At 42.2% G+C, this 21,028-nt stretch overlaps 2 long non-coding RNA genes across 2 annotated transcripts in view; one reads left to right on the top strand and one right to left on the bottom strand.

Moving 5' to 3' along the window:
* Nucleotides 1-355: 355 nt before the first annotated feature.
* Nucleotides 356-20,957, bottom strand: LOC142094945 (uncharacterized). Its single transcript, XR_012677724.1, has 3 exons — nucleotides 20,881-20,957; nucleotides 19,878-19,933; nucleotides 356-1,003 (listed from the first exon to the last, which is right to left on the bottom strand). It is a non-coding gene; the product is annotated as an uncharacterized LOC142094945 (long non-coding RNA).
* The window catches only part of LOC142160514 (uncharacterized), a 92,969-nt gene continuing 87,024 nt past the window's right edge, over nucleotides 15,084-21,028 (top strand). Inside the window, exons 1-2 of the long non-coding RNA XR_012693253.1 lie at nucleotides 15,084-15,228; nucleotides 15,648-15,745. This is a non-coding gene — a long non-coding RNA (uncharacterized LOC142160514). The remainder of the gene's footprint in view (nucleotides 15,229-15,647; nucleotides 15,746-21,028) is intronic.

The following is a 21,028-nucleotide window of genomic DNA, read 5'->3' as shown; positions in this document are numbered from 1 at the left end:
GTAGTCCTGTGACACAGGCCCAAGATAGCACTATGGGACCGGCCCCTGCTCCCCTGCTCAGCTGACCCCTGCCCTCAGGTACCCACATTTTCAGCAGAGTGCACAAAGTGTTGCGCTATCTGTAGAGTAATTAAGAGTCCTCTGCTACATAGGTTTAAATTTATTTTGACATGTCTCCACCAACTGCAGGGCACATGAAAACCTTCCCTGAGTGGAACAAAAATACATGTACAGAGAAATAATCACACAGATATGTTATTGAAGAACAGCTGTAATTGAAAATATTTTGAAATAACATAGAATAGCAAAGCACCATATACATAGTCAACAATGTAGACCCAATCTGTTTGGGAAACAACCTCATTGTGGCTTGTGGTCACCTCTGACAAGATTTCTCAGTTTGCATATGTTGCAGTATAGTGCTACCAGTAGATGTAGTCCTGGAAAAAAACAAAGTACATTTCCTGTGTGTAGTGGTCCGACTGTCGGAGGGAGGGTTCCTCCTCATTGGTGTTAGATGACTCATCCCTGGAGATGGCTCCTGATGCATTAAGACTTTGGAACGCAGATTAGACAGAGCATGCAGCCTCAGGACTAATAATAGGACATCATTTTAATACACTTATACATCAGGGGCGGATTTGGAGTTAAAAATTGTGAAAGTGGCCTCACGTTGTCCGGGAGGGGCCAACGTGACAAGAGATGGGGCAATATATGGGAACATCACCACCATACTGTAGGAGAGGACATGGCTATTACTTTTAACCATGTTAGGCCACCCTCCTACTCTTTCCAACACACTGATAATGTTGTACTCTCCACTGTTGTTAGGTGCACGTGTTTTCCCTCCTTCGCGCAAAGCGGGAAGGGGGAAATACTTCCTGCCCGCAAAACAGGACAATCCTACCAGTTGGCAGACTGTCTCTATTCTACCTGTTCTTGTTGCTTCGGCGGATGTCTTAAGTTCACTTGCTGTTTGTCTTGATCCTGGAATGTTGGGGGCCTGTTTGGAAAACGGATCAGTGCATTTCATATGACAGTCAAGCAAGAAGTTAACACTCTAGGCCCCAATATCGAAAACATTTAATGAATAGCATTAATAATTAATTAATATGCATTCAAATTGAATAATAATAATAACCCTCAACTATACATTATTAACCCCACGCGTATACATTGCATTAATAGTTCCTACAATATATTAATGGCCCCTATTAACCCCCATTACATGAATACACTCCCACATTAACATTTGAATTTTTGGAAATGGGACCATGAGGTGAGGGCATAATTAGGAGGCCACATCAAAATGGGGACCTCCTCCTTCCAGAGGGCATGCCGAGCGCCTCCAAAAAGCTTGTGCTGTGACACACACCATTGATCTGCAGAGGAGTGGCAAGCAAGCCGTATCTTCCAACAATCCCACCAGTTAGGATGTCTTGGTAGGACAGTCTCTCAGAAACTAGCTCAATGAGCTCAGACCATTGAGACCAGACTGTCAAGACCGGAGCCCCTGTATCTCACTCCCAACACAATATTTGCAGCGAATTGCGTCATTGAGAACTACCCGAAATCTATGAGTCCCCCATACATTCCGGTAGAGTAGGGAAGTTTGCACTGCTTCCAAAGCTGCTTTTTTTTCACTATGCAGCAGATTATTTGCACTTCGTAAATTACTTCCGCTGTATGTAAAAAAGCCCTCTTTTTAGCTTGCCCTTCTATAGATTTTGGGAGGGAATTCCCAGCAATCCATGCAAAAGGCCAGGCCTTAGGACATCATTAGATGCAGCGGCAATTTCTGGCAGCAGATTCCCTGGGACCCGTACATTATCACAAGAGATGCAAGGGGGAAATAGGGTAACTCTATTCATAAGTGAATATATATAACCCGCCACATGCGCAGCAATCTGCACAATAAGAGTTTTCAACCATAATCTAACATTGCTCTAACACCACCATGTAATCTCACCAAAACCAGACTGGAATCAATCATATATTCAGTAGACCACTGAATACCAAATAACTGGATATATGCAAATTGGCGATACATTTATTTAATCAGTATTCAGACAAAATAAATGACTGTACATATCTAAATTGATCAATACTTTCAGATGTTAGGGGAACTCTGTAAACATTTTGGGGTATATTTACTAAACTGCGGGTTTGAAAAAGTGGAGATGTTGCCTATAGCAACCAATCAGATTGTAGCTGTCATTTTGTAGAGTGCACTAAAGAGCTGAAAGCTAGAAACTGATTGGTTGCTATAGAGAACATCTCCACTTTTTCAAACCCGCAGTTTAGTAAATATACCCCTTTGACTCCTGGTGAAAATGGAAAGCTCTTCTAGAAGAATCCAGGACCCATTTCTAATTTGGCGCCACCTCAGACTAAGTGTCCTGCCTGGTCACACAGGAGCTTTTAGTGTAGTTGGGAATATTGGGCCAATTTTCCGATATCTGTACTTACACTACATGTATGTCTATATCTTTGGTCAGTTCCATTGAAGCCTACTAGTGTGGTCAGAATGGGGATCCATACAAGTTACAATATTGAGCAACTTCCCTGATAATTACTGTGATATTGCACCTTAATAGCTTGATTATACTGCATGAGAAACATTTCTCTAGCAGTATGACTTGTACGCTGAGTCAGGCTATTTTACAAGTGGTCTCCTGGGTAGATGGGGTCACGGCAGATCACCATTTTTATTTTAGACATGCCTGGTGCATAAAGCCCTATACAATATAGAAATAAAATAGATTGCAGACTTGCTGACAGGTTTTCTTTCATTTTACATGACAATGTAGCTTATATACACATATAAACACTGGGGGTTATTTACAAAATGAAAAAAAAATGGGAACGTGTGGCACTATATTAATATTTATTTATATTTATCTGCTATGTGCATACATTGGAGCATTACTTCATCTGCGCAGGCGCCTTGCAAAACAGTTTGCAAACTTTAGGTCCATGACTAAAATCAGCAAAATGAAAAAGATCACTTTGACTTTTTCCCCCCTATAAATAATTCATCATAGTAAGAGCACTGGGTCCACATATGTATCGGGTGTTACAACTTTGGACGCTTTGTAGACAGAACCCTTACATTTATCTAACCATCTATCTATTTTTACGTCTGTTATCAAACCTTTCTCTCTGTGTTGTCACCTTTCTTCCTACCTGGCTGTCTGCATTTCTTTCTGTCTCTCTCAATCTGCTCTCCTGTCACTAGCTGTCTGTCTATATCTATCTCCATCTCTCCTTTCTGTCCTCTATATATCACTCACCCCTCTCTATCAATACAAGGAAGGGGGGGAGGAGAAGGGCCTCTGTTCATCCATTCGGAAAATAGACTGTTAGCAGCGAGCTGGTACAAAATGAACTGCTGGCGTCTTCCTGTGTTTAACATGAGCTGTCACTTATCTCTGCTCCCCACGGTGTCCCCTCGTGTCACACCTGTGGCCAACACAGCTGGACTGCTGGGAGCCTTCTTTCCCAATTGGTTAAAGAGAACAGAAATAGTTTAGGGTTTATGCCCATTATAACTTAAAAGGGATAAATATAAGAGAGAAAAAAATAACCTTACTTGGCCATTTTCAAGACTGCACCCTTTCCTGCTTAGTGCAATTTTCCCAACAGCTTCAAATCACAGTACCAGCTCCAGAGCCGGATTTAGACCTCATGGGGCCCTAGGCAAAATATTGGTTTGGGCCCCTTCCTCACATGACCCTGATGTCATATCGAGTGCTAAGGTACCTAAGCCTCTACCCCTAGCTCTAACACCAGCCCCTCATCCAACTCGCGAGTCGGGTGAGGGGCTGGCGAGTCGGGGGAGGGGGCAATTTATTTTTCTTTTCTTTTTCTCTATCTTGCCCCCCCCCATCTGAGCACCGTGAGAGCCGCTAGGCCCTAGGCAGGTGCCTAGGTTGCCTAGCGGTAAATCTGGCCCTGACCAGCTCCATAATATACAGATGTTAGTGACAACCACAAAACACACTGTTAACATCCTATAGTACTTCTAGCATAGCCTCCTGCAGCTATCTGTGCCACTTTATAAAGCCTAACATAGCACCTGAAAAGCATGCCCACCAAGGAGTACCCACTGCAGAACTCAGTCGTACACACAGTAGATCTAATTGACAGGACTATTACAGTTGTAAGTGCTGACCATCAAATGCCCATAACTGTAACTCTATCCCCTATTCAGCAGCTACTGCCACTTGTTGACCTCACTGCTGCAATTTAGATACTGTCCACAGCTGCCAATGCCAAGCTCACAATGCCAGCAGGACACACACCAGTCTTCAAGGTATAAGACCTAAGACCTGCTCTACATTTATTCATGTTTAGAAATGCATAAATTAACCTTCTCTGAAGTCAACAAAACACGTCTAATCAATGAGTCTCAAACAATTACCTCACGCAAATTGGGTATTAGCATACGAATGGTAGCTTTAGCATATGAAAGGATGTTCCGGGCAGATTAACATGGGTAGGAGGTTGCACAGAATACATATAAGCTTGCATTAGCTTCTCGGATCTGGTGAATGGAGGGAACAGCGCACAGATCGGCAAGCACTGGGTTAATATACCAATATCTTAATAATGGAACATTGCCATTTTTAGCAAGACAGCAGAGCGCGGCCCTGGGCAGGACAAGGAAGTTGTGCACCACAGTACAGGAATATCGTGGATGTCCAAGATCAAGGTTAGAGGTCCTGTTCTAAACATGAATGTAACATTAACCAGAATGAAAAGTCAACTGTTTTCAACCTAACTGGCGCACAGCCTGTGTGAGGCCCAAAACACCACCGATCCTGACCAACATCTGATAGGACACCTCATATGTAATGCATTGTGCGGAAAATGTTACCATGTTGTGTTCTACATGATAACCTGTCAGATGTACACATTGTACGGCATAGGTTTTGTAAAGAAAGGGTAAATACTCAATATTGAAATGGCCTAAAGGGCAGCATGGAGGTGCAATGACAGTGTGCACTATCCACTGATTACTGCTTCTATCCACACCAAGTCAAAGCGATAGCTTGAGTGTTTCCTTCCTGGCACAGAGCTTGGTTGGGCAATCTGGCATTCTACCAAAGGGCAGGTATTATGAAATCTGTCAAGGCTAACCACACTTGATGCCTATGTGAGATGAAGGAAGGAGGGCATGTGCAAAGACTATCATGATGAAGAAGGAGGGAGTGGGTAACTTGGCCTAGTTCTGTTACATTTATTTATTGTTTACATTGTCTTTAAATCACTCTGACCTGAAAGGCCTGTAAGCCTTTTGCTAATGGGTTAAATGAAAATGTGGTTGTTCCTTGCCTTTAGCTACAGGCACAGGTCAACTGTTAAAACACAACTCTTGTATATTGAACGTCCCTATTAAATTCCCATAGTGTGTTTTATGATGCATGAAATAAGGTTTTGACCCCCGCCTGGGAATCAATATTTCTATACAGTTACATTTCTACATGTATCCTTGATGGAAATTCCACAGTTACTCCACCTCGTGCCAATGCTCAATTAATCATTTAGTTTCAAGTTAACACTGAAGTAGATGATGCAGACATATGACCATTGCTTAATATCTTGTAGAGAATTAAGTGAGACTCCGGAATTCTCCCATAGGAATATGGAACTATTGATCTACCCCAGAAATTACCACCTCTACTGAGGTTTGGAGAATGTTTCAAGCAAGAAAATTATAGATAAATTTACCATGCCCCAATAGATGAAGCAAGAGATCAGTTAGATCAGGGGTCAGGGAACTTTTTACCTTTTACCCCCAAATATATTTAGATACGCCGACGTTACCCCCTTGATTTGAAAGGAAGGAAATCATATATTATTAATTATTGGAATTCAAAATTTTATTGAATCTATTCAAAATTTCTTTGAAAGCTTCAAAACTTCAGGTTTTGGAGAAATGATGTTGCTTTGTTTTTATGTTCGTTAGAGTGGAAAATCTCTGATCGCAAAGGTAGGTTGTTGCAAAAGGCAGCAACATTTTGACTGCCTCCTCATGTGCAATTTTAAATGCCTTTGCAGCTGTTGACATCCAAAAATATGACAGATCTGCTTTGTTTTCAAATGCAATACATGCTTCATTACTGCATTGAAGATCAAGAAGTGCCTCTGCCAACCCTTGAGGCTCTTCTGGTACAACAGCAATTTCACATTTAAAGGGGTCAACAATCCAAATGAGCAGCATGTGAATCGGCAGCATTACCCCCAGGAATTTAATTTTTACCCCATTGGGGGTAATTTACCCCTGTTCCCTGACCACTGAGCTAGATGGAGCTATTGTTCAAATGGGAAGAACTGGAGATACAATAGGTGAATATTCAGCAACTGTATATGGATTCAAATACTTTAATTTCTCTTTATGGTTGTTATCCGATTCTTTATATAGGATTTCACAGCTAATCAGTTCTGATCTTTCAGTGCAGATGGTTCAGCAACACAATCATGCTTTCTGTGCATCCTGCATCTCTGAATAAACTTCATCAGGGGCTTCTCCACAGCTTTGACCTCCTTTTATACCAGGGATTTTTTTCTTCACTTCTTTATGACCTTCAAGAAAACAGAATTCTTCATTAAAGATAAATCTGAACAACGCAGAGAAAACAAAGTGCTTTGAGCAATGAAGTATCGTGTTACACCAACCTTGGTTGTGCTTTCGTCCTGACTTGTCGAATTGTTACATCGCCCCCCTTGTGAAAGAAAAGTGTCAACAGCATGGCCGCATGTTTCTCTGGTTTCAGGGGTTGCCCATCCTCTGATTCGTCAATCTATAGCTGAATTAATCTAATTCTAAATTCATTCAAATTCTTGCCTTTGAAATAAGCCAGGTTTCCCCTCTCAAGAACCATTAAAAGATTGCTGGCCTTGGCAAGTTGGAGGGAACCTTCTGGGAGGTAATAATATTATCAGTGTACCCTGATATCGTGCCCAAGGAAGTCTGCCAATTCATCCAATTCTGTGTCGTTTGAGTTCAGAACTTTTGACAGAGTAATAACATGTAGATATCTTCAGTGGTCACATTCTTCCCACTTCTCAGCAAGAAAATCTATTGCACTTTACACTGCTGGTGATAGCAGGATTGGAATTTTCCTACCTTGTTTTCAACGGATTTCAATGGTGACAAAGCTCAGCTCAAGCTCAGAAAGCACTGTCACGTTATTCACGAAGATCTGAAGTATCTCTGGAAGATAGAGTACTCAATATCATCTTGGTATGTTCTCCTTCCCTTCTTCAATTGAATAAGATCACCTGTGCCAGGGTGAACTTTGCTAGCAATGCCCACTTTTAATTGCAGGCTTCGTGGCTAAATTGTTGTGATATTGCTGTTTCTCATTGAGATACAAGTGCATTTTTAAGACATCTTCAGGTATAGATAAGAGTTGACACATGTTTCATATTGACTCTTTCAGATTTTTTAAAGCAGCAGATGATGTCCACTCATTCTATCTTCTTGCCTCATAGATCTTCCTGAAGTTGCATGTAATTTCCACTGTAGCAGTGCAGCTCCCATCATTGCTTAGCATTCCACATTGCTCATAATCTTTTGCAAGCCATGGCCAACCTTCAATGCCAGCAAGGGAGTCTTGAAGGCCCTGTTTTCATTGTCATACCCACAGCATTTAATACAAGCACAAAGTTTGATGAATGATAAAGTCTTCCATTTGCTCCAAAGGGTTATCTCTTCTGGCATGTAACAGTAACCTTTCCTGAAGTTTCAGACAAACATGCTAATGCTTACCAACATCTGATCCGTCCCAGTGATAGAGATACTGTCTCATCTATACAATGCATCTGTCATTTTTAATTGTGCATACGATTTCATAATGGTTATGTCACTCAAAAGCTTAAAAAAACCCACCATTGATGTCACGTGGAACAGGCTCATCAAAGACACACAGAGGCTGGCAAAGGCACCTGGCTTGGATTTGTCACACTTTTGGTTTAGTGTACATCTCTTTGTGTGTCGTTACAGGTATTTACTTGCAAACAAGCCTTGGCAAGTGACACATTGCGTGAAATCCTTTAGGAACTGAGACTTTTCTTAGTTGTTTGCATGGAATCAGAACACAGCGTCCTGTCCTTGTTACCTGAGTTGTGTGCAAAGTTGTCTCTATTCTGAAGATGTACCGCTTCCCTGCAGTGGTGTCTCATCAGTTGCTTGTGTCTAAGGCGCTTTCTTCTGAAGGGTCAGGGACGTACTCATCTCCACTGCTATCCAGGCTATAATTAGAACCGCCAGCAAAATCACTTTGGATATTCATATTTATACATCAGGGCTGTGTTATACCCCAATGTTCCTACTTTTCTTTCGGCAAGAGAAGGCTGTGATAATCTCTCTCTTTGATTCACTGAAAGCTGCAACCCCCTTTTCTTCCGAGGAGTGAAAGCTGCAACCCCCGTTTTCCGGTGCACTGAAGACCGGGGTGATTTTATGACACGGCAGAGGACTTCACATAATTGAATGTGTGTATGAGCCTGCAGTCCCACTAAAGGACAATGGTAGAGTCCACACACTTTCTCTCCGCGGCATAAACACACATTTTTTTGTCAACAGTCACGCGTTGGGACATGCTAGATTTTGATACTGGGTCTATTAGGAAAGTCTCCTACATTGACTTGTATTCATAGGGACCTCATTTTGTGTCCCCACTGTGTTGGTGTGTAAACAGATCATTGTCACCACAAGTATAGAAATACAAGTACATGCACACACACAAACACTAAGGTTAACTGGCTTCTGAAAAACCTAACCCATCGGTATGTCTTTGGAGTGTAGGATGAAACCAGAATACCTGAAGGAACAAACTCCACACATATAGGGCCCAGGTTGGAACTCAACCCATGACCCTTAGCTCCTGCTGGTTATAAGAAGCGGCGCATAGAGAGAGCACCAAGAAGAGAGGGGGTTCTGGACACCAGAAGGGTGTGGGAGCAGTGCAGACTTGGGAAAGTCTGCGGACAGAAGAGGTTTCAACCCCCAAAGAGAGGAGATCACTCAGACTGCCAGGGACACCCTTTACCAGAGACAGGAGGCCACCATTGACTGCACTAGAGAAGGTGAGAGTATCAGAACGAGAGACTGTACTCCTGAAAGGTTTGCTGTTGTGCCCAATCTCCTTCCTTACCAGAGTGACAGATGTGTGTAAATTTATGGGGCATAGACTTGGTATAAAGTCTGGTGTCATTCATGAGATGTTGATAACCTGGGACTGAGTTATATAGACACATGTTCCCCCTATTTCATTTCAACACACATAATTCCATAAAGACACCAGAGCCTCATACACGTGGGAGAGTTTGCTAAAGACTGTACTAATTTGACCTTACACCTACCACCTTGTCCATCATTATTACGCCCATTTATTCAAACCTAATCATTTACAAGTACCGCTGTTCATGTGTAACCCAGGTTACCAACATACACATAAACCAATTGTACACAACATTATAGAACTGTTATGTTGTATTGTTTATCATTTGTTTATCTTAGCGTGGAGTGGAAAGTAGGGTAGGCAATTCATACTGATAATCCATGTGTTTGCTTAATTAATTGATTACCCAGTGTTTATTGCTATTTTGCACTGTGCCACATCTGCCAGCCAGCCAGCCAGCCAGATGAGACTGTAGGTGAGCTGGTTGTGGCTGTCAGTGTGGTAGACCTGTAGGAAGTTATTATTATTTTTGAGATATACGCTTAATGTTGATTTATCCATTGTCCTCTACTGTTGACGTTGTTATATTCTATTGTCTATTTCTAACTTTGCTGCCTTTAATGTGGTTTAGGTGCAGCTGGACCCTACTATTAAATGGTCTATTATTGCTATACACCTCATCTCTCTTTCCAACTACTCATAATCCATTAATAAACATACCCAGGAGTTTTTGACATAAATCCATGAGTTTGTGTATGTTTGTGCCCTACGTGCCACTTGTATTGGTTACAAGGGGTCTCCCAAATTGTCCCCTGGTGGAAGAAGCTGCTGTCCACAGCTGTGCAAGCTCTGAAGAAGACTGCAGATGTGGTGGTGATAAAACCCACAGGACAACACCCCTCAGAGTGCCCGTGCCAGGGGGTGTTACACATGTATACAGAGAATACAAAATTTGACAGTGGAGATATTCACATCAACATTGTCCATTATTTACAAGAAATAGTACTATGGAAAAAAACCAAAGCCGTGAATAGAGTTGTGGAGAAACGGTTTGCCGATTGTAAAAGATGAAAAGCCCCCCTTTTCTTTCTCCCTCATCTAATTTACTTTCTTTCTCTGACACATTCTCTCACACAAAAATCTAATTCTTGGCTGTCCTCTCCTGGGTACTTTCAAATGCAACAACACGTTGTCTCACAACTTCCCTCACACCTCTCGGTATCCTATTCTTTCTCTCATATACCTCCTCCCGCTCCATCTCTCATAACACGGTCCCTTACTCCTGCAGTGTGACAGCTGTATATTGTGTATGTTTATACATCTCCCCCCCCCCCCACCGCTGCCCTCGCAATATTCACACTGTCAGCAGAGTAACAGACATGGCTCATTTATATGGCCGGCAGAGTGCTCCACAGGCTCATCTTGCTGCCATCACTGGAGACCTTACTTTTCCCAAATTTAACCTCTTCTTTTCCAGATGTGTCTCACTGCAACGGTCCCTAGGTTGGAAGGCGCTGTTCTGGCAGGGCAATGATCTGTTCATCGCAAGCAATAATAGGAAGCAGAATATGTATTTGAAATGTATAAATAACATACTGTCAAATGCAGCATGCTGTGGTAGACCAGTTATTGTTATTATTAGCAATGATTTGTAAGACATCACAGTGGATTATGAAATATATGCGTATTTAGACTGTCCATGTTCATAACATCATCATCATCATCATTTATTTATATAGCGCCAACATATTCCGTAGCGCTTTACAATTGGGGACAAACGTAATAAACTAATAAACAAACTGGGTAAAACAGACAAAGAGGTGAGAAGGCCCTGCTCGCAAGCTTACAATCTATGGGACAATGGGAGATTGACACATGAGGTTAAGTATACATTTTGCATCTTGGCCCAGCCAGACTGCAAAACAGTGCAGCAATTGTGATCTTGCCTATACTGCTATGTGATTTGTGATTGGGCCCTCCTTCATATAAGCCATACTCACAAATCTGAGATGTTGCCTATAGCAACCAATCAGATTCTGGCTGTCATTTACTTAGTACATTTTACAAAATGACAGCTAGAATCTGATTGGTTGCTATAGGCAACATCCCCACTTTTTCAAACCCGCAGCTTAGTAAATCTAGCCCTTGATGTCCAATTAATTTTCTCTATAAATCAAATTGATGGATGTAACTTTAAGGTAGTATAAAATAATAACCAGTTCTGAGAAAGACACCACAACATCAAGAAAAGATCAAGACCACAGACAAAGTATCACTGGCAGAGTTAGAGTTCAGTAGATGACTAGGAAAAGTACTTTCTGATGATCTAAAATCAAGAACATTGGCAAAACCTCTAGGCCTTTCCCCTGAGGAACATACACTATCTATAGCTGTGGACCTGAAAACCCTTCAATGGTTCACCCTGGAGCATTCTTCTGCTGCTGTGGTGTCAATTCCCTATTGCAACTAAAATGGATGTGGATCTGTGTCCAAATTTATCATACTGCTAGAACTGCTGTATTAATCCAGGCTGCAAAATAAAACAGATGTGGACTAGCTGCCATACCTGTACGAGAGCCTTACGATAAGGACACAAATGAAAATAGAAGTAGAAGATGGAAGAAAACTCTGCGCCAATTTTAATATGCAACTATAACTAATGCAATTCTGTCAACAATTCATACCTAATGCTGTACCGACATAGCCAGTGTAAACTTATCCAGCAGGGGGATATAAGAGACTGAATATATGATATCTAGGGCAATTCAGCAAGTTACAGAGATTACGGTGGGTATGGTGATCGGAAAATGATGTTAAGAAAACACTGACCAGTGCAAGAATGAGGCTGAATATCCATTGTTTAATGCCACAAACTCAGGGAGAGATTGTGTATCTGCTTCAGTTTGTTAATAAGACAAGTGTTCTCACTGCAAGGTAGACTGGAACACACAGCCGCAGAGGTGTCCATAGATGAAACTAAAATCTATAAAACACCACAAGCCAAGTCACACACATACAAGGAGATGACATCAAAAACTTAACCTACTCTGGCACTTAGGGCTTCCGTTCAGGGGGACGGTGCAAAGGTGATTTGTAAAACCCTTGAAATGTAGATTTCATGTAGGTGTTATTATCCTTCACACTGTGAATATGTCTTGTAGATTGAAGTCACAGGATGCCCATGGGTATCAGAGCTTTAACAGCCAAAAGAAATCAATCCTGAAGTTGTAAACAACCTAAGGCCTGAGTCATTAAGGAAACGTAAAGCACAAATAAGGAGTAAATTTGCACCTTGGCAAAACTATGTTGCATTGGAGGGAGAAGTACATTTGAAATGTGGGGACAGATTTATAGTTGGATTAGGGCATGTCCTAGATTAATTTAACTTGCAGTGTAAAATAAAGCTATGAAGTATTTGTGTACTACATGACAAAACAGCCATCGTACATGCAAAGTAATAAACTCATTTGAATCCCCTTGCATTATAACATGTTTTGTTCAGCAGTAAATTTACTCTTTTTTTTTGTTTTACTTTCCTTAATGAATATAAGTTTGTCTGTTTTCTGCTATTTTATCATTAGAAACCTTTGCTTTCCCACAACTTAGATACCAGCACCAAGCAATTGTATCTGTGTCTGAAATATTTCCTTTTTAAAATACGTTTTAGTGCTTATTCTGCCATCTGTGTTTATCAAATACCACTTCACTTGGCAACAAGGAATAAGTGTTGCATTTGTTGGGCTTCATGTAGCACTTGCTTACAGGTTACTTGACTTCAGAAGGTAAAGGTGAAGGGAACAGTGGAGGGACAGATCTGAAAAGCTGCCTGAAGGGAAACTACAGTCCTACTGCTACAGATAAACTATAGTTAGACTACATACACTGGTGATAGGCAGCAGGCGGCCCCTTACCCTACGGCCCCCAGCTCCTTCCTGTTTCGTTGTCATATTTGTTTGTTATAGCTTTTGACACTTGTTTTAAGTCCCTGCAAATTTGTGCCATTCGCCCCCCCCCCCCCCCCCACAGCGGTCTCTTCCGAAGTCCGGGAGAACTCCCCGAAATTCGGGAGCCTCCCGGAAATTCCGGTAGAGTACACAAGTATGGTTACTTATTACTGAGATTAAGGGTACTGTGCAGCCTTTTGAAGGTTAGAGGGCCTACCATGCGGCCCTGAAGGGTATCAGTCTATCACTGGCATACACTCTAATGTTTGAAATGCATTTTTAAATGCATGTTGAAATGCAAGTAAAACTGCATTATGTTTATGTATGCATTTGATATGCATTTAGATGTGTTTACCAATGTATTATTCTTTACATGCATTGAAGACGCATGATAAACTAATACTTTTAACACCAGTGTGTATGTACGTGTTTACAGTGAATGAGCACTGCAGTCTGAGGGGTCTATGCACTAAAGTGTGATGAGGAATTACAAGTAAAAACAGCAGTTTTCTCAGTTAAATGGCCATCGCAGAATGCATCAAAGATTTCTCCTGATATAACCCACTTTACGTTTGTCTTCGCAGTCCCCATAGATTAATATGGGAATTGCGCTGTTCTGCAATGCATGAAGCTTTGATAAGCTTTGCATTGAGCAGAAAGGTCAGACCATCTCAGGATGGCATTACCTGTATTTTACTATGAGATTCCGCTGAAGCCTCTCTTTGTAGAATCCGTTACAGTGGAAGTGCTGTGCGCATGCGCACAGGACTTCCTCCTTTCACCGGCAGCGCTAGGCTGCCGGTAAACAGGAAAAAGACTTTGCAGATGAGGGGTCACTTCCCTGGGGTTCATAGAGTAGCCCTGGCATGGTGCATTACAGCGGTGCTTAAATATGCATCGCTGCGATTTGCAGCAATGCGTATTTAGTGGGACCACATTTTATTCATGCTTAGACCTAACATTGTTTGTTGCCACTAGCCTGACATACTTCACGTTTTCCCACTGTAGGCTCAGAGAACCATTTGTTATTTTTTTTAAGATCTATATAAGACCTTCATGCCCGGTGTCAAACGGTCTATTTATAAAGACCAATCAGAAGTCGGCATTAACTAACATTCTTTAGTGTCTCTTAACACAGTGATAAAGAATGTAGGGCCTGATTCATTAAGGATCTTAACTGAAGAAACTTCTTATTTCAGTCTCCTGGACAAAACCATGTTACAATTCAAGGGGTGCAAATTAGTATTCTGTTTTGCACATAAGTTAAATACTGACTGTTTTTTCATGTAGCACACAAATATCAACATTAAATTTCAGTGTACAAATAAGCTATCATGTATTTGTGTGCTACATGAAAAAACAGTCAGTATTTAACTTATGTGCAAAACAGAAACCTAGTTTGCCCCCCTTGCATTGTAACATGATTTTGTCCAGGAGACTGAAATAAGAAGTTTCTTCAGTTAAGATCCTTAATGATTCAGGCCCGTAGTTTTGTTGAAATTTATCAAAAGAATACTGTCGGGACAGCTCTGGTAGAAAAAAAAACCTCCACTGTGACACAGTTCTTCACTGTCGTCTCTTTTGCCATAAACCAAACTCTGTAGCGGAAGCCGTCTGTCGCTCTTCATTTTCTTACTCCATGTATTGCGCATTTTCGGAAAAAATGTCCGCACTTCAATGTCCATTTATTACAGCTTTATATGTCCCTGTCTTGGTAATGTTATAGGGTGCTTTTCACACATAGATCCTTGGTGAGCGAACAACTCTGCGCTGAGAGGGTGTTTTGCATGTAACTGTGCTGTTTAACTTTTTCCCCTGTTTGTAACCACACTCCCAATACCAAAGCCAACTAACACTTGCACATGTAGACTGACAGGTCGTGTCTGAGAGATACAGCTTCTTTCTGACTGTGCAGTTTAAATTTTCAACATATATATCAATACTTCACTCAGGTTTCCATAGATACTAGCAATCACTTGGAATCACCGGCAGCTATTACTGGGAACAAGAGGGGAGGAGCATAAATCCTGGCGGGGAGAGATCGGGAAAAACTACTTCTTCCTCTCTGACAGGGCTGAAAATGAAGCACAACAGTAAGTAACGCGATGCCGTTTGATAAATTGACTCTCTTCATCACCATCCCCATAGAGCTCTGTGATTCCTCCGGTGTTCACCATTTCACAAACTGGGTGAAGCAGTGACAGAGCCTTTCTTTGGAAAAACCAGCCGTTCTTGCTTGAGTTTTGGCGTATCACCACTTCATAAATAAACCCCTAAATCTGACTCTGTATATACTTTACTACCCAATCGTATATGTCTGTGAACTTATTGCACAGAGAAATATTTAACTATGCCACCTATGTTTGGAGCTTTTGAAGTACTGGTATTTTTGTTCACTGTTCTGTATTGTACTACCCTGCATGGTCCACTGTCTGTTTTATGTACGGCGCTGCGGAAATTTTGTGGCGCCCTATAAATAAAGACTAATAATAATAATAATAACCATGAATAGGTGGCTTCAGTCAGGACCAGAGCATGAAATGGATCCGGACACACCTGAGCTTCAGCCAACACAATCCTGGAGATTTTAAGAGCTAAAGAAAACATAAGGTAATTACACATACACAAACACCTTCAAGTATAGAAGGGAGTATCTCTCATTATTTCCCAGTCATACAACCCCCGCCGCTTCTTCGCTAATTTCAATTCCTTACTCTCCCCTCCCATCCTCCATCTCTGCTTCTTATTTCGCTACATTCTTTTCCGACAAAATCGATGCCATCAGAACCGAAATCTCTCTTTACTTCTATCCTCTCCACCTTCCACCTGTCCACTTGATCCCATCCCCTCCCACCTCTTCAGATATCTCACCCACTGCCTGTTCCCACCTATTCCATTTATCTCTCTCATCTGGAATATTTATCTCATCCTTCAAATATGCTTTGTGTCCCCTATTGTCAAAATATCAAATCTTGATCCCACCAGCTTGTCCAATTACTGCCCTATCTCTCTCCTTCCCTTCACCTCTAATCTACTCGAACGGCTAGTCTACAGCCGTCTCATTAACCACCTCTCCGCCAACTCCCTCCTCGATCTTCTCTAATGTGGATTCCGGCCCCTGCAATCCACAGAAACCTCCCTAGCTAAAGTCACTAATGACCTCTTATCTGCCAAATCTAAAGGTCACTACTCGCTTCTCATCTGCTTGGATCTTTCTGCAGCCTTCAAAATTATCGATCATCTTCTCCTGCTTGACATCCTTCTCTCCTTTGGCCTTTCTGACATAGTCCTCTCCTGGTTCACTTCCTATCTCTCTAACCGCTCCTTCTATGTCTCTTCCTATGGCTCCTCTTCCTACCCTCCCCCTCTTCCCGTAGATGTCCCTCAGGGCTCCGTCCTTGGCCCTCTGCTCTTTTCTCTATACACCTCTTCACTGGGTGATCTTATCAGCTCCTTCAGCCTCCAGTACCACCTCTACGTTGTAGACACCCAAATCTGCCTCTCTTCTCCTGTCCTCTCCCCTTCCATCCTCAATAAGGTTTCCTGTTGCCTCTCTGCCATATCTTCCTAGATGTCCCAACATTTCATCAAACTCAATATGGCCAAATCTGAACTCATCGTCCCCTCCCCTTCTAGAGACTCCTCTCCTCCTGCCCTCTCCATCACCATCATCTCCTCTTCATCCCAAGTTCGTTGCGTAGGGGTCACCCTTGACTCCTCCCTCTCCTTTACCCCTCACATACAATCTCTTGCCCAATCCTGCTACTTCTAGCTCCGTAATATAGCCTGGATCACACCCTTCCTCTCATCTTATGCCACCAAAACTCTCATCCCCTCTCTCATTATCTCCCACTTGGATCAGTTCAACCTCCCCTTTGCTGGACTCCCTCGCACCTGTCTCGCTCTTCTTCAATCTGTACTGAACACTGCAGTCCAACTTATCTTCCCCTCTCATCAGTCTTCATCTGCCTCCCCTCTCTGTCAAGGTCTACACTGGCTCCCCCTCCGCTTCAGAATCCTTTTTAAACTCATCACACTCAACTACAAAGCCCTTTTACCTCTCTACCTGTGCACCTGCTTTCTGCTTAGCTTAAAATTTTTATACTTTTGCACCTTACTTGTACTTGGCACTTTGTCTACTTATAGCACGTGTATGCTCTGTACTGTTACCCTGTACTGTTGTCCCATGCTCTATGTACGGCGCTGTGGACCCATACATAAATGTTAATAATAATAATAATAAAAATAATAATATGTACCTAAGAACTTAGTTTTTGGAATTGAGTCACTGAAAATGAAAACTAACACAGAGAGAGATTGAGTAATTACCTTGCATAACAGACTACCTCTAAACGTTTAAGAGAAAACAGAGTCTATAAGCTTAGCAATCATTCATTACATTTTTCTAGTTTCCACTAAGCAATTGTCATTGTGTAATGCCCCCGTCTGAGAGAAGTATGCGCTGGGACCCGGGATGTAGGGATGTAGAGGGCTCCATTTCTAGACAGCAGTTGCTCCTGAGATGTGAAGGGTGAGGAGAGGCCTCCACGCTGAATTAAGGGATATAGGGTGATCCACAGCTTTTGTCATTTACTTCAGTCCCAGCCCCCCAGGTGCACATCTTCTTAAGAGAGGTGCCCGGCTCCTGGACAGAGAACCACGGCAAGGCAAGTAGGCTCCCTGCAGCATCACAGACATCATGTAATTAATAAAGTCAAAACTCAATGGAGATGAGCAGAAAGGGGCTAGCAAGAAGAAGCAGAGAGATCAGTAAACTACTGCAGGTGTTAGATAAAACTGGGGATGGGGGGGTGATTGAAGAGAACGAGGGGAAGGCAAATGTTGAGTAGAGGATAATTTAAAAATGGTGGTGGGGTAAGAGAAGGAAGGATGGGTGCCCTGCCTGTTACTGAATTTCTGGGTCCCTGGTGTTGGGCACATACGAAGCATGTCCTTGGATATTGGGATAGTAGAAGTGTGGAAGTGCAAGAACCTATGACACATTCCAACTTTATGCCTGTGCCTATGAAGGACTATGACTGTATGCTGTGGAACTACTGCACCCAATAACACCAGGCATGTGTATTGAACAAGAAAATGTTTTCCATCTGCTAAGTGTGTGCTGGAGGAGTTGGCATTAAGAAAATGAAATTCTGTCAGCAACCGTTAAGCTTATGTGATGGAGGAAGAAGGCGTTTGTAATAAAGTTTTCGTTATTTGAACAGAGATGGCCCGGAGCCCTGTATTTATTTCCTATTGTACTGCACCGACACTAGTCACCACTGACCCCCTGGTTGCAGATGCCACACCCGCGCCATAGCCAGGCGACAGTGAGTGTGGTACCACGCAACAACAAGATAACCCTAGTAAGTGCCCACACAACACTTCTTCCATTGTAATTGCAGAGCCTGGTTAACTCCTTATTCAATCAGCTCCTACGGCTCAGAGTGAGCTCCTACACTAGCTGCCCGGATAACTATTCTACTGGGTCTACAAAGACTACAGACCACTCAATTCCTGATGTACTTGTGACAATGGTGAACGCTACCAGACTGGTTTTCCATGGAACTTTGGGCTATCTCCTATGTTGCTCTATCATGCCCTGTACCAACTTCTTTACAGTCCTGTGACATTTTCTGTTGCTCTGGGAAAGCGTCAACCACATTCTAATGCTCATTTCTTCCAGAAATTAAGGATGCCCACGGATTAAGCACTCATGCAGTGCCAGACTGGCTGGGCATCCAGTATGTCTCCTATGCAGACTTATTATTCAAACTGTATAAAGTTTGATATAATATATTATCTGAATCATGGGCTGTTCTATGGAGCAAGGAACCACTTTGAATTAGTGATGCAGTGCTATGTGTAGTTAGTTACATGTCCTGCTCAGATTCTGGTTTTGCACCCTGATCTTATGACGCCTGACCCATGCTTATGTCTTACTTATGCCCACTTTTGGACAGCCCTTCTAAAATTCTGGGAGTACTCTGAATATGTAAGTGGGCTCAAACAATACTCTATCACACAGGCCAACACATTTATTTATAAAATCACCCTGCCTCCGGCATTGAAATGGTTAATCATGTGTAGGAAAACTACTGGCCACAGAGGATGAACTGCAGAACAAGATCTGTTGAGGACCGGCATTTAAAGACCCTTATAGAGTTCCTCATCGTTTCCTTTTGGGCTTGCTGACCATCAGATCTCATCTGTAACTCAAATACAATGGGGCAGCTCTCCCCAGCTTGTAGCAATTTTTGTTTTGTTTTGTTTTATTTTTACATTTAGCTTACTTTGAAAACATGCCCTAATCCTGCAAGAGATGGAGTGAGCACAGCAGTTAATGTGACTGTAAAATAATTGTCATAAAATAAGTAAACACAATGTCTTATAGAGTTAACCCCGCCCCCCCACAAACTTATATTCTTGATGGCTGGTTTAATTCATTTAAGTTTAGTTATCTGAGGGGAGTTTGTATGTTCTCCCCGTGTTTGCGTGGGTTTCCTCCGGGTGCTCTGATTTCCTCCCATACGCCAAAAACATACTGGTAGGTTAATTGGCTGCTATTAAATTGACCTTAGTCTGTGTGTATGTATGTTAGGGAATATAGACTGTAAGCTCCAATGGGGCAGGGACTGATGTGAATTAATTCTCTGTACAGCGCTGCGGAATCAGTGGAGCTATATATATATAAATAAATGGTGATGATGATGATGATGTTATGTATATGTTCAGTACTTACCTCAGAGCTTTATAAGGTCACCCAGGGTACGTTACAACTTGCTAACACAGACATATCTTAAAAAAAAAAAAAAAAAAAAAAAAAGATTGCTTAATTTCAAGCTTGTGGGGTTAAATATAAAAGTAAGTATATCTATCAATCACAGTGCGTAATACTACAGGATATATATACATTATACTACTGGTACACAGCAGAATCGGTGGCTCTAACAATCACACACACTAATAGAGCATGACATATATGCACAGCACAGGTTGCTCTTGAGGCAGCTGTGTCAGACTTGCCTTACACGCCACATTATTTCATGCTATACACTAACGTACCATAACATTTACATACAACAGACTTACACTATAAACAGCAAGAGTGGCAGTTATCTAAAACCTGTTTATTTCATACTCAAAGGAAAGGTTTTGCTTTTTTTTTAGTACATTCTACAAAATGACAGCTAGAATCTGATTGGTTGCTATAGGTAACATCTCCACTTTTTCAAACCCGCAGTTTAGTAAATATACCCCATAGAGTCTCAAGGAAGACAGTAATTGTTCCTAAAACCCCCATAGTAAGACATGTATGACACAGGTCCAAGGGTCCGACTCTCATGAAGGCCTAAACCAGGGGCAGGCTGGGCTGGGGGGCAAGGGGGCATTTGCCCCTCGGGCTGGTCCCATAGCGTGCTATTTTGGGCTGGGTCACAGTGTCACCTGCATTTTTGTCCCTTTAAAATAGGCTGCTGGGACGTGTCTTGCACCCCCGGCGCTGAAATTTGCCAGCCCTCCCCTGGCCTAAACTATAGCATTTATACACAGTGCTAGTAGCTTGCAGGAAGCAGCTGTTCTAACCTCCCCCACATACAGATATAAGTATACCGCACAGGTACAAAACAGACACCAGCAGTAGCAGCAGCCTCCGTTTTGGGGGATTACAGCAAATCCTTGGCTTACCACACTGATCAGTGTGTATTTGCAGACATGCAGATAATAAAGAGCTTTGTAACACCTACCGAGCTAATGCTATTTCTAGACACATAGACCTGCAGAGCATCTCTCCTTCACAGATATGCAAAACGTTGCAGTTGAAGCACAGCTTGTCTTTTGAAAGGAGGGGCGGGGGGGGGGGGGGGCAACTCTAAAACATACAGATCCTATAGA

This window comes from Mixophyes fleayi, chromosome 6 (assembly GCF_038048845.1).
Source record: "Mixophyes fleayi isolate aMixFle1 chromosome 6, aMixFle1.hap1, whole genome shotgun sequence".
In the NCBI taxonomy this organism is placed as follows: Eukaryota; Metazoa; Chordata; class Amphibia; order Anura; family Limnodynastidae; genus Mixophyes; species Mixophyes fleayi.
The sequence above is the reverse complement of the archived record's forward strand: the minus strand, read 5'-3'. Positions and strand labels throughout refer to the sequence as shown.